A 12903-nucleotide genomic window follows, 5' to 3' on the forward strand; every position below is an offset into this window, starting at 1 on the left:
GTAAAATACCAGAGTCATTTTATTGTTTCCAATATGTCTTTAACACTGAAGCTAGGTATACTTTTAAAAATACCATAAGTATAATGCCTCATTATTTTAGAAAATTTTAATAACAATCTTTTAGTATCAAACACATACATTGTTTTAGGTAATTTTTTGTGTGTATAGTATATTTATTGATAACTGTGAGTCATCATCTGTTTTACCTGTATCCTTCTTTGAGTTATGCCACTTTCCCCATGTCTTACCCACATCAATGGTATGGTGACAGCAAAAGCTATTGCAATGCCCCTTTGGGTATGTGATGGAGAGTGGTCATCTACTACTTCTCTAGTGAACTGGTAGCTGACTTCTGGTCCATCTGCTTTCTTTGTGATTATTGGTGAATATAATAAAGATTAGCAGGTTGGAGTTCCTTTGAAAGATTATAATAGGTAATAGTGTAGACTCAGATTTTACACTCATTGTCTGAAATAAGGACTATAGGTCTATCCTGAAGTTTGGTTAGGGTCCATGTGGTCACTTCTGTTTGTGTAGAGCTAGTGCAGAAGAGGATTAGTCACAATGTGCACACTTCAAGTTCCAGTTTAGCTTAGTGGTCACTGAAGTAGCTGCAAACATTTTGGGGAACCCCTATTGATGCCTCATAGTGTCAGCACCTTTGCTTCATCTTAAATGGGAGATTACTGAGGATGTAGCTCAATGATAGAGCATTTGCCTAGTATGTGTGAGGCCCTGGGTTCAATCCCCAGCATTGCAAGAAAAATAGAACCAAGAAGGCCTGGCTTTAAATGGGAGATTTAAGTTTTCTGAAAAAAATTAGCTGTCGTTCTATGCACGACCTAAATGATACAAGGGTTAGGCAGTTTACAGCATTGAATGCATTTGTTTTCATTTGATAAGCAAGACATGTTTGTCAGGGCACATGATTTGTTTCAAGTACCCAGAATCAACATGATAACCTCTTTACCAGAGGTGATAGAACTGATTTTCTTTGATGGAGAAGTTAAACATTGTTAATATATAAGGTATTGAGAAACATGATGTTTCCCCTAGAAGAAATGCATGAACACTGCATTCCATCAGTTCCCTATAGCCCCTAGTTCACTTCTGATCCCCCTCAGGGGCTCTGGCTATGTCCTGCATCCTTACTACTCTAGACAACCCTTTGACCAAGTGTGCATTCCACGACAGACAGGATAGCATGAGGGTGCTGTTTATGATATTCTCCGTCAGACAGAAGGTCAAGGGGTTATGGCAGAGGCACTTTTTTTCTGGCATGCCTCTGTGGGCTCAACAGATAGATTCCAACATTTTCACTCTAGCCAAGGCTCTGTGAAATCCCGTTTTTTAAAACCAGGAACCCACGGGTTGCCTACCTGTGTAAGAGCCACCCACTCATTGCTATAAGTGTCATCATTCTGATAACATGCTAATAAGATTCTCCCCCTCCCTGTTGACAGAAGTTTTGTTCCTCCCAGTCCTGCAGCCGTTCAGTCCCAAAGAAACTCACAGAGGTCTACATTAATTATAAACTGGTTGGCCTATTAGCTAAGACTTCTTATTAACTAATTCGTTTTTACTTTTTACCACTTTTCCATTTTATTTTTTTTAAAAAAAGAACAAACTATCTTTTTCACTATATATACCAATCTAAATTCCCACTCTCTTCCTCTCCCCTCCCATTTCCTCCACTTACCTCCCCACCCCCATCCATTCCTCAGAGAAGGTAAGGCCTTCCCTACTATATCTAGGATGAGCAAGGTATCCATCCAAAATGAATATGTCCCCAAAAAGTCAGTACAAGAAGTAGGGATAAATCCTGGTGCCACTGCCAGTGGTCCCTCAGTCTACCCCAGACATGCAACTGTCAACCACATTCAGAGGGACTAGTCTGGTCCTATACTTGTTCTTTCCCAGTCTGGCTGGCATTGGTGAACACCCATTAGCTCAGGTAGACTGTTTCAGTGGGTGTACCCATCATGGTCTTGACCTTTTTGCTCATAATTTCACTCCTCCCACTCTTCAGCTGGACTTTGGGAGCTCAGTCCAGTGTTCCTTTGTGGGTCTTTGCCTCTGTTTCCATCAGTTGCTGGATGAAGGTTTTATGGTGATATTTAAGATATTCTTCAGTCTGACTACAGGGCAAGACCAGTTCGGGCACACTCTCCCCTATTGCTTAGGGTCTTAGCTGGTGTCATCCTTGTGGATTTCTGGGAATTTCTCTAGAGCCAGGTTTCTTATTATTATTATTTTAAAAATAATACCAATCAAAATTCCCACTTCCCCTCCTCCTACTTCCCTCCTACTCCACTCCACTACCTTCCCCCAACCCCCTCCAGCCCTAAGAGAGGGCAAGGCAACCTGCCCTGTGGGAAGTCCAAGACCCTCCCCACTCCATCCAGGTTTAGGAAGGTATGCATCCAAATAGACTAGGATCCCAAAATGCCAGTACATGCAGTAGAGACAAATCCCAGTGCCATTATCATTGGCTTCTCAGTCTGCCCCCATTGTCAGCCACTTTCAGAGGGTCCAGTTTGATCCCATGCTCGTTCAGTCCCAGTCCAGCTGGATTTGGTGAGCTCCCAGTAGCTCAGATACACTGTCTCAGTGGTTGGACCAACACCTCGCGGTCCTGACTTCCTTGCTCATATTCTCCGTCCTTCTGCTCTTCAACTGGACCTTGGGAGCTCAGTCCAGTGCTCTGATGTGGGTCTCTGTCTTTGTCTCCATCCGTCACCAGACGAAGGATCTATGGTGATATTCAAGATAGTCATCTGTCTGACTATGGGACAAAACCAGTTCAGGCACCCTCTCCTCCACTGCCCAGGGTCCTAGCTGGAGACGTCCCCATGGACACCTCAGAACCCCTCTAGAGCCAAGCCTCTTGCCAACCCCCAAATGGCTCCCTTAATTAAGATATCTTCTTCCCTGCTCCCATATCCGTCCTTCTTCCATCTCAACCATCCCACTCCCCCAAGCTCTTGCCAACCCTCTCCTTCTCCCTTCTCTCTCCCCCTTTCCCCTTCCTCCCCCAACCCCCATCCCCATGCTCCCAACCTTTGCCTGGCAATCTTGTCTGCTTCCAATTTCCAGGTGGATCTATATAAGTTTTTCTTTGGGTTCACTTTATTACTTAGCTTCTCGAGGATCACTAACTATATCCTTTGTTTATGGATCATGAACAATGCCCTTTGTTTATGACTAGAATCCAATAATGAGTGAATATATACCATATTCATATTTTTGGGTCAGAATAGTGTTTTCTACTTCCATCCATTTGCATGCAAAACTCAAGATGTCATTGTTTTTTACCTCTGAGTAGTACTCTAATGTGTAGATGTGCTATACTTTCTTTATCTATTCTTCCGTTAAGGGGCATCTAGGTTGTTTCCAGGTTCTGGCTATTACAAATAATGCTGCTATGAACAGAATTGAACAAATGCTTTTGTAGTAGGATTGGGCATCTTTTGGGTATATTCCCAAGAGAGGTATTACTGGATCCTGAGATAGGTTGATTCCCAATTTTCTGAGAAACCGCCATACTGTGGTTGTACAAGTTTTCATTCTCACCAGCAATGGATGAGTTTTCCCTTTACTCCACATCCTTTCCAGCATAAGCTATCATTGGTGTTTTTGATTTTAGCCATACTGATGGTATCTCAGAGTTGTTTTGATTTTTATTTCCCTCATAGCTAAGGAAGCTGAACATGTCCTTAAGTATCTTTTGGCCAGGTAAAATTCTTCTGTTGAGAATTATCTGTTTAATTCTGTACCCCAGTTTTTAATTGGGTTATTTAGAATATTAATGTCTAGTTGTAGTGAGGAGTCGAGCAGGCCTGCTTTTGGTCCCACCTGGCTCCTAGCCACCTGGCTAGCTTATGCCCCAAAATAACAACACACAAATTGTATTCTTTTAAACACTGCTTGGCCCATTAGCTTCAGCCTCTCACTGGCTAACTCTCACATTTTGATTAACCCATTTCTAATAATCTGTGTAGCACCACGAAGTGGTGTCTTACCGGGAAAGATTCAACATGTCTGACCTGGTGGCTGGCTTCATGACGACTGTCCCAGAGAGGAGAGGCAGGGCAATTGTCTGAGCCATCTACCTCACTTCCTTCTTCCTGTTCTGTCTACTCCACCCACCTAAGGGCTGGCCTATGGAATGGGCCAAGGCAGTTTCTTTATTAATGAATGAAATCAACACAAACAGAAGACACTCCCACATCATCTAGTTTCCTGAGTTCTTTATATATTTTGGAGATCAGACCTTTCTCTGATGTGGGGTTGGTGAAGATCTTCTCCCAGTCAGTAGGTTGCCTTTTTGTCTTATTGACTGTGTCCTTTGCTTTACAGAAGCTTCTCAGTTTGAGGAGGTCCCATTTATTCATTGTTGCTCTTATTGTCTGTGCTACTGGGGTTATACGTAGGAAGTGGTCTCCTGTGCCCATGCATTGCAGGCTACTTCCCACTTTCTCTTCTATCAGGTTCAGTGTGGTTGGATTTATATCGAGGTCTTTAATCCATTTGGACTTGAGTTTTGTGCATGGTGATAGATATGGACCTATTTTCATTCTTCTACATGTTGACATCCAGTTATGCCAGTACCATATGTTGAAGATGCTTTCTTTTTTCTACTGTATACTTTCAGCTTCTTTGTCAAAAATCAGGTGTTCTTTGGTGTGTGGATTAATATCTAAGTCTTCTATTCGATTCCATTGATCAACATCTCATTTTTTAATGCCAAAACCAAGCTGTTTTCATTACTGTAGCTCTGTAATAGAGCTTAATGTCAGGGATGGTGATGCATCTGGAAGTTTCTTTATTGTATAGGATTGTTTTTGCTATCTTGGGATTTTTGTTTTTCCATATGTTGATTATTGTTCTTTCAAGGTCTGTGAAGAATTGTGTTGGGAGTTTGATAGGGATTGCATTGAATCTATAGATTGCTTTTGAAAGGATTGCCTTTTTATTACATTGATATCCAAGAACATGGGAGGTCTTTCCATTTTCTGCAATTTTCTTCAGTTTCTTTCTTCAAAGTCTTAAAGTTCTTGTTGAATAAGTATTTTTCTTCTTTGGTTAGTGTTACCTCAACATACTTCATGTTATTTGTGGCTATTATGAAAGGTGATGTTTCTCTGATTTCTTTCTTAGCTTCTTTATTATATTTATATGGGGGGCTACTGATTTTTTGAGTTGATCTTGTATCCTTCCACATTTACTGAAGGTAGTTATCAGCTGTAGGAATTCTGTGCTAGAGTTTTTGGGGGTCACTTATGTATACTATCATATCATCTGCAAATAACAAAGTTTGACTTCTTCCTTTCCAATTTGAATCCCCTGGATCTCCTTTTGTTATCTTATTGCTATAGCCAGAACTTCAAGAAGTATGTTGAATAGATATGGAGACAGTGGACAGCCTTGTCTTGTTCCTGATTTTAGTGGAATTGCTTTGCGTTTCTTTCCATTTAACTTAATGTAGGCTGTATGCTCGTTGTATATTGCTTTTATTATGTTTATATATGTTCCTTGTATCCCTGATCTCTCCAAGACCTTTATCATGAAGTGGTGTGGGATTTTTGTCAAATGCTTTTTTAGCATCTAATGAGATGATCATATGTTTTCTTTTCCTTCAGTTTATTTATATGATGGATTACATTGATAGAGTTTTGTATGATGAACCAGCCCTGCATCTCTGGGCTGAAGCCGACTTATTCATGGTGGATAATTCTTTTGATGTATTCTTAGATTAGGTTTGCCAGTATTTTGTTGAGTATTTTTGCATCTATGTTCATGAGTGAGATTGGTCTGTAATTTTCTTTCTTGGTTGAATCTGTGTGGCTTTGGTGTCAGGGTAACTATAGCTTCATAAAAAGACTTTGAAATATTCCTTCTGTTTCTATTATGTGGAACATTTTGAGGAGTATAGGTATTAGTTCTTGGAAATTCTGGTAGATTTCTGCACTAAAACCATCTGGCCCTGGGCTTTTTTTTGGGGGGGGGGGGTTGGGAGGCTTTTGATGACAGCTTCTATTTCCTTGCAGTTTATAAGTCTATTTAAATTTTCACCTGGTCTTGATTTAATTTTGGTATATGATATCTATGCAGAAAATTGTCCATTTCTTTTCCTTTGTTCTATTTTGTGGAGTACAGGATTTTGTAGTATGACCTAATGATTCTCTGGATTTCCTCAGTGTCTGTTGTTATGTCCCCCTTATCTTTTCTGACTTTGTTAATTTAGATGCTCTCTCTCTGCCTTTTGATTAGTTTGGGTAAGGGTTTGTCTATCTTGTTGATTTTCTCAATGAACCAACTCTTTGTCTCATTGATTCTTTTTATTGTTTTCTTTTTTCTATTTTATTGATTTTAGCCCTCAATTTGATTATTTTCAGTCTTCTATTCCTCCTTGGTGAGTCTTCTTTTTGTTCTAGAACTTTCAGGTGTGCTGTTAAGTCACTAGTGTGAGCTTTTTCCACTTTCTTTATGTAGGCATGTAGTGCTATGAACTTTCCCCCTTAGCACTACTTTCATAGTGTCCCATAGGTTTGGGTACATTGTGTCTTCATTTTCATTGAATTCTAAGAAGTCTTTAATTTCTTTATTTCTTTCTTGACTCAGGGGTGTTACAGCAGTTGACTGTTTAATTTCCATGAGTTTGTAGGCCTTCTGAGAGTAGTAATATTGCTCAATTCTAACTTTAAACCATGGTGATCCAATAAGATACGGGGGGTTACTCCATTTTTTTATCTGTGGAGGTTTACTTTGTTACTGAGCATGTGGTCAATTTTAGAGAAGGTTCCATGAGGTGCTGAGAAGAAGTTATATTCTTTTGTGTTTGGGTGAAATGTTTTATAGATGTGTGCTAAGTCCATTTGATTTATGACATCTGTTAGTTCTCTTCCTTCTCTGTTAAGTTTCTGTCTGGTTGACCTGTCCATTGGTGAGAGTGAAGTGTTGAAGTCTCCTACTATTAATATGTGGGGTTTGATGTGCAATTTAAGATTTGGTAATGTTTCTCTTACATATGTGGGTGCTCTTGTATTAAGGATATAGATGTTCAGGATTGGACTTCATTTTGATGGATTGTTCCTGTTGTGAATATAAAGTGTCCTCCATCTCTTCTGATTGATTTTAGTGTGAAATCTATTTTGGTAGATATTAGGATAGCTACACCCACTTGTTTCTTAAGGTCATTTGTTTGAAAAACCTATTCCCAACACTTTACTCTGAGGTAGTGTTTGTCTTTGAGGCTGAGGTGTTTTTCTTGTATACAGCAGAAGGCTGGATCCTGTTTTCATATCCATTCTCATAACCTGTGCCTTTTTATAGGTGAATTGAGTCCATTGATATTAAGCTATATCAATGACCATTGGTTGTTAACTCCGGTTAATTTTTTGGTGGTAATGTTTGTGTGTTTCCCTTCTTTAAGTTGTGTTGGTGAAGGGTTGTCAGATGTCTGTGCTATTGTGGATGTTGGTGGCTTCCTCAGGTTGAGGTTTTCCTTCTGGTACTTTCTGTAAGGCTGGGTTTGTGGATACGTATTGTTTAAATCTGTTTTTGTCCTGGAATATCTTGTTTTCTCCATCAATGGTGAAAGAAAGCTTTGCTGGGTATAGTAGTCTGGGCTTCCATCCTTGCCTCCATAGTCTCTTAGTGTCTTCACCACATCTTTCCAGGACCTTCTGTCTTTCATGGTTTCCATTAAGAAGTCGGGCGTAATTCTGATAGATCTAACTTTATTTGTTACTTGACCCTTTTCCTTTGCAGCTCTTAATATTTTTTCTTTGTTCTGTATGTTTTTCACTGTGATCATTATATGGCAAAGGGACATTTTTTTCTTGATCCAGTCTATTTGGTGTTCTGTAACCTTATTGTACCTTCTTTAGGTTGGAAAAGTTATCTTCTATGATTTTGTTGAATATATTTTCTGTGCCTTTGAGCTGGAGTTTCTTCTTCTATCCCCATTATTCTTAGGTTTGATCTTTTCATGGTTTTCCAGATTTCCTGGATGTTTGTGTTAAGAATTTGTTGCATTTAATGTTTTCTTTGACCAGTGAATTAATTTCCTTTATAGTATCTTCAACACCTGAGATTCTTTCTTCCATCTCTTGTATTCTGTTGCTTATACTTGCCTCTGTAGTTCCTGTTTGTTCACCCATGATATTCCATGTTCACAATTTCCTCAGTATGTTTTCTTTATTGCCTCTTTTATAGTCTTCAAGTTTTGAACTCTTTGCTTCACCTGTTTTTTTCTTCATGGTTTTCTTTGAGGAATTTATTAATTTCTTCTAATTTTTTGTCTTCTCCATTTCTTTAAGGGAATTTTTCATTTCCTCTTTAAGGTCTCCATAATCTTCATAAAGTCACATTTAAAATTGTTTTCTTCTGCTTCTTCTGGGTTAGGAGATTAAGTCTTCCTGCTGTGTGATCACTGGGTTCTGGTGTTACCATGTTGCTTTTTAGGTTGTTGGATGAATTCTTGCATTGGCACCGACCTATCTCTTCCTTCAATTGATGTTGGCAGTGTCTTTGTGTCTTGGTCCAATCCTTGCAGCAAATGTCTGAGTCTGGGAATTGTTATTGGTCTGCTCTGTACTGTCCATATCTGTGTCTCCAGGAGCCACTGAGGTCTCTCTTAGCATTCTCTCTTGGTCTTCTCTTCTGGTTTGCTCTCTTGGTCCACTCTGTGTAGTCACAACCTGTGCTTTAGAGCTTCTCTCTTGATCCTCTTTGCAGAAAACTCTCCTGCTCGCTGGCTAGATAAGCTGAGGCAGGTGGGGGAGAGGCCTGGGGTTCTTCCCCACTATGGAGGCCCTAAAGAGTGGGGTGTTCTGACAGGCGGTTGGTCACTTACCTCTTGGTCCTCTCTGTATTGTAGCAAGCTGTGTTTCAGAGTTCCACCGAGGCTGCAGGAGGATAGGCGGGTTTCTACTAACTAATTCTTTTTTTTTTATTAGCTAATTCTTACATCTTAAATTAGTCCATAATTCCTGTCTGTGTTAGCCATGTGGCTTGGTACCTTTTTGCAGGGAGGCATTCTCATCTTGCATTCTCTGCCTCTGGGTGATGGCTGCAGACTGAGCCTTTTTCTCTTCCCAGAATTCTCCTATTCTGGTCACCCTGCCTATACTTTCTGCCTGGCCACTGGCCAATCAGCATTTCATTAAACCAATGCAAGTGACAAATCCTTACAGGATACAAGAGCATTGTACCACAGTACCCTCCAAATGACCCTTCATTTGCCCAGACCTCTCACCACTCTAGACACTGGTAAAAAGTTTGAAGCTTTTGAGTCCCCTATAAGACTCATCTCTTGGGCCAGAGTCCACAGTACTGGATCTGGAACATAAATATCTCATGGATTATGGCAGATCATACATATTTCAAGTGGAATATAATGATTCAGCAAAAAATGAGATATGTAATACTAGTTATTATAGTTTTAATGTGTGTACTTGTGGTTTTTGAAGATAGAGGTCTTCTGTTGTTAATTATTAAGAATGTTCTCTTTATTCTTCTTTCATATTTGCCAGAAAATTTGACATAACTAAGCGTTAAGCTCTTCTTTGAAAGCTATAGCTTTACAGTTTGGAAAACATTATAAATGTCTTCCTGAAAAAAGCGCTTATCCAGCTATCCCTGCAGGAAAATGAAACTCCTGCCTAAATTAGCAGTTTCTTTTCTTTTTCTCATGAGAACTTGTTTTATGAAATAGACTCTTTATAATAGGTTCTCTGTTCAGTTAATCAGATTGCCATGGGCTGTTGAGAGAAAACTTTTAGTCCTGGACCTGATTTCCCAGAAATCATGCAGTGTTGTTCAGATCTTTGATGCTTTTATCCTTCTTAAGAGATGGAGTATTTGAAGAAAAGCCAGGCTTCCTTCTTTTTTGCCTTTCCATCGCCCCACCCCTTTTTGTTCCTAGTGCCTCTTTTCACATTTTCGCTGTATTAAAACTGTCTACCTTTTCCAATATTAAAATGTTAAGAAATTATGCGATTACTAAGAGCATAGTTCTAATCCTTGCTTACACAAGGAAATCATCTGCAGAATTTTAAATGTTGGTTTGTGGCTCTTGTCATAGGGATTTTGACTTCACTGGTTCAGGATGCCATTGTAGTAGGTTGAGGCTTCACACATCCCAGATTTTCTTGATGAGCAGTAAAGACAGAACCACTGAAGGAGTTGGAACTTGGTGTAGATGGGAGCGGTGGGGCTGCATCCCGCCACCGGCTAGCTTTACCCAAAATAATTACACGGAAACTGTATTCTTTTAAATACTGCCTAGCCCATTAATTTCAGCCTCTTACTCACATCTTTTTTTTTCCAGTTTATTTTTTTATTAAAAATTGCCATCTCCTCCCCTCCCCCTCCCCTCCACCCATACCCCCACTCCCTCCCGCTCCAGGCCAAAGAGCCATCAGGGTTCTCTACACTATGTTGAGTCCAAAGTCCTCCCAACTCCCTCCAGGTCCAGGAAGGTGAGCAACCAAACTGACAAGGCTCACACAGAGCCCGTCCTTGTCGTAGAGACCAAGCCCATCGCCATTGTCCTTGGATTCTCGGTCAGCATCCACCATCAGCCACTTTCAGAGTGTCCGATTTGGTCGGATGTTCCATAAGTCCCATTCCAACTGAACTTGGTGATCTCCCGTTAGTTCTGTCCCACAGTCTCCATGGTGTCGCATCCCTCACGGTTCTGACTTTCTTTCTCATGATCTCTCTCCTTCTGCTCCTCATCAGGACCTTGGGAGCTCAGTCCGGTGCTCCTATGTGGGGCTCTGTCATTTTCTCCATCCAACGCCAGGTGAAGGTTCTATGGTGATATGCAAGATATTCATGAGTATGGTCATAGGATCTGGCCTTTTTCGGCTCCCTCTCCGCAGCTGCCCAAGGAACTAGCTGGGGGCATCTCCCTGGACACCTGGGAACCCCTCTAGAGTCAAGTCTCTTGACAACCCTCAGATGGCCCACATAATTAAGATATATGCTTCCCTGCTCCCATGTCCACCCTTCCTATATCCCAAGCATCCCCTTCCCCCAAGCTCTCCCTATCCTCCCCTTCACGCTTTTCTCTCCCCATCTCCCCTTGCCCCCATCCCACCCAACCCCCAAGTTCCCAATTTATGCCTGACAATCTTATCTACGTACAACATCCAGGAGGAGAACTGTATGTTTTTATTTGGGTTCATCTTATTGTCTTCTCAAGTATCACAAATTATAGGCTCGATGTCCTTTAATTATGACTAGAAACCGATTATGAGTGAGTACATCCCATGTTCACCTTTTTGGCCCTGGGTTACCTCACTTAGAATAGTGTTTTCTATTTCTATCCATTTGCCTGCAAAATTCAAGATGTCATTGTTTTTTACCGCTGAGTAATTTTCTAATATGTATATATACCACAGTTTCTTCATCCATTCTTCCACTGAAGGGCATCTTGTTTCCAGGTTCTGGCTATTAAAAATAATGCTGCTATGAACATAATTGAACAAATGATTTTGTAGTATGAGTGGGCATCTCTTGGGTAAGTTCCCAAGAGTGGAATTGCTGGGTCCTGGGGTAGGTTGATCCCGAATTTCCTGAGAAACTGCCACACTGTTTTCCAAAGTGGTTGCACAAGTGTGCATTCCCACCAGCAATGGATGAGTGTACCCCTTACCCCACAACCTCTCCAGCAAAGGCTATCATTGGTGTTTTTTATTTTAGCCACTCTGACATGTGTAAGATGGTATCTCAAAGTTGTTTGATTTGCATTTCCCTGATCGCTAAGGACGTTGAGCATGACCTTAAGTGTCTTTTGGCCATTTGAACTTCTTCTGTTGAGAATTCTCTGTTCAGTTCAGAGCCCCATTTTTTAAATGGGTTAATAGGCATTTTAAAATCTAGTCTCTTGAGTTCCTTATTTATTTTAGAGATCACACCTTTGTCTGTTGCGGGGTTGGTGAAGATCTTTTCCCAGTCAGTAGGCTGCCTTTTTGTCTTAGTGACAGTGTCCTTTGCTTTACAGAAGCTGCTCAGCTTCATGAGGTCCCATTTATTCAATGTTGCCCTTAATGTCTGTGCTGCTGCGGTTATATTTAGGAAACAGTCTCCTGTACCCATATGTTGTAGAGTACTTCCCACTTTCTCCGCTATCAGGCTCAGTGTGTTCCGATTAATATTGAGGTCTTTAATCCATTTGGACTTGAGTTTTGTGCATGGTGATAGATATGGATCTACTTTCATTCTACAGGTTGACATCCAGTTATACCAGCACCATTTGTTGAAGATGCCCTCTTTCTTCCATTGTGCACTTTTGGCTCCTTTATCAAAAATCAGGTGTTCATAGATTTGTGGGTTAAGATCCGGGTCTTCTATTCGATTCAATTGGTCAACTTCTCTGTTTTTATGCCAATACCAAGTTGTTTTCAATACTGTATCTCTGTAATAGAGTTTGAAGTCAGGGGTGGTAATGCTTCTAGAAGTTCCTTTATTGTATAAGATTGTTTTGGATATCCTGGGTTTCTTGTTTTTCCATATAAAGTTGATTATTGTCCTCTCAAGATCTGTGAAGAATTTTGATGGAACCTTGATGGGGATTGCATTGAATCTATAGATTGCTTTTGGTAGAATTGCCATTTTTACTATGTTGATCCTCCCAATCCAAGAGCAAGGGAGATCCTTCCATTTTCTGGTATCCTCTTCAATTTCTTTCTTCAAAGACTTAAAATTCTTGTCAAATAAATCCTTCACTTCCTTGGTTAGAGTTACCCCAAGATATTTTATGCTATTTGTGGCTATTGTGAAAGGTGATACTTCTCTGATTTCCCTCTCTGCTTCCTTATCCTTTGTGTATAGGAGGGCAACTGATTTTTTGGAGTTGATCTTGTATCCTGCCACATTACTGAAGGTGTT

Source organism: Arvicola amphibius, chromosome X, assembly GCF_903992535.2.
Source record: "Arvicola amphibius chromosome X, mArvAmp1.2, whole genome shotgun sequence".
Classification (NCBI taxonomy): Eukaryota; Metazoa; Chordata; class Mammalia; order Rodentia; family Cricetidae; genus Arvicola; species Arvicola amphibius.